The following is a 2,202-nucleotide window of genomic DNA, read 5'->3' on the forward strand; positions in this document are numbered from 1 at the left end:
AAATCCTAAATTGTTGGAGATGACAGTAATCTTAGAATTTATTCATTTCAAAGGTTCATTTATTATTTATTCATTTCAAAGGTTTCCAAACCGTGCTTCCCTGGGGGTCTTAGGAACCACCCCAGGATGGTTCAGAAGGCTGAGGGAAATGCTGAATGGGAGGGTCTCCAGGTATCTGTTTCATTAATCAGAGAAATTCTGCTATGTACATGTTTTATACATTGAATAACTGCATAATAAGTAGTAGGAAGATGTGGTTGAAGATAACATACTCACTTTACATAGGGAAAAGCTATAATAAGTTATCAGTGGAAGTGGTATGATGACCCAGCCTTACCAGTTTTCTCTCTCCTTATACTCTCATGTGTCAGCTTATGGTTCATGCTGCTCTGAAGATGTTCACAGGTTGGGGTGAGGCCACAGAATCTGGAGCTTTCCCTCAGCAGCCCTGGTCTGGGGGCCAACCAGGAGCCAGGCTGGGCCAACAGAAGCTGGGTTCTACTTCTCAGCATCAGGGAAGCTACACCTGTCCCTCCCAAAGGGCAGAAGCCCTTTCCTTTGGGTCTTACCCACCAATAACAAATCCTTCCCATGTTATGTGAATGGAGAAGGAGAAAGCAAGGGGCGTGGAGACCGTGGCATTGGAAATTTAGTCAGCATGCTTAAAGTTTAGGAAGTACAGGCAGATGACCTGGTTTGTAGTCTCAGCCATGCTGAGCTTCAGATTTCATTCTTGTAAAAAGAGAATCTTACACAAAATAATTTCTCAGTTTCTAACACTCCAGGATTATAGGACGTGGGTATAGCGATGGGATTGAAGATAATAGCTACTTACTCAGAAAAGGGATGGTGATCTCCGGGGTGGCCATTTGAGGGTCCAGGCATCTTCCCTCTGCTTCATTGGCCTTGGTGATTAGGGGACGGGTAGGGGATGGGGAGACAGGCAGAGTTCTCCCATTAAGAGAGGAAGAAAAGGGCCCAGGCTCGGTGTGGGAGGTGGCAGAATTTGCTATACCCTGGGAGTTATGTGTACAATTGTTATCTCAGCCACTTCCCTCTCTTCCCATAGTGATCTTTTAATGCAGTCCTAGGCATCAGGAAAATGAGGCTTTCTCCCATCTCCAGCTACCATCCCTTGGCCCCTCAGATTTCATCAAATGATGAGGAAGGAATGGGGACCTGGAAGGAGGTGACTGCCCTTCCTGTGACTTCACCCCAAGGACACAGGCAGTGTTTCCACCCACCACCCTTGGGAGCTCATTAGAAGGGAGGCTTGGGAGGAGTAAAGATGGTGGAACCTCAGGATTCTAGGGTGACAATTTCTTCAAACCTCAAGATAATTAGAGGCTTGTTATCACTGTGATTTTGAAAGAAATGAAAGTAGGTAAATAGAGAAGGCTCTGGCCTGGGGCTATCCCTGGGTTGTTGAGGGAGGGCTACAGAAAGGATGTGGTGCTATAGAAAGGATTCTAGAGAAGATTCCTGGCTTCTAGTCCGCCATTGTGTAGCTGTGATTTTGGTCAAACTCTTAGCCTCTCTGAATTTTAGGTTTCTCACTATAACATGGGTTTAACAGCACAGGTATGCCAGAGAGCGATGCCTAGAGAATTAGGCTCAAGGGTCAGAATATGTTCACGTAATAGTAACCATTTATTGAATGCTCACATAACACTTTATATGCAGCTTTTCAAGTGTAGCGTCCCTGTTTTTTATAGATGAGGGAATTGAGACTTAGTCTTATTAAATAACTTGCCCAAGTCATATTGCTGTGCCTGGAGCTATGGAAGTGCTGGAGCTAGACTCAAATCCAGATCTCGCTTCTAAATTCCACGCTTATTCTACTTTGTTCAACAAAGACTACACTGGGTAATGTCTTGGATGGCTCCCTTTCGTTTTCTCCTCCAAGGTACTAGCTCAACCTTAGATATTCTACAGACTTAGCTATGTACCCTTTCTTATTCTGGTAATGCTGACCAAGCTGTTTCTCCCCTGGTCAAACAGCTCCATGAGGGTAGGGTCATGTCACCTTCTTAGTTCACTGATGCATTCCCCCAGCATCTAGCACAGAGTCTGGCCCATAGTGGGTATTCAAAAACCATTTGATAAATTAATAAATAAAGTATCGGACATAGAATTTCTTTTTAATTTTTTTTGTGAAATAAAACTTACAAAGTAATTCTAAATTAAAACATCATTTATTTA

The sequence above is a fragment of the Propithecus coquereli genome, unplaced genomic scaffold (genome assembly GCF_000956105.1).
Source record: "Propithecus coquereli isolate 6110/MARCELLA unplaced genomic scaffold, Pcoq_1.0 Scaffold89, whole genome shotgun sequence".
Taxonomy (NCBI): domain Eukaryota; kingdom Metazoa; phylum Chordata; class Mammalia; order Primates; family Indriidae; genus Propithecus; species Propithecus coquereli.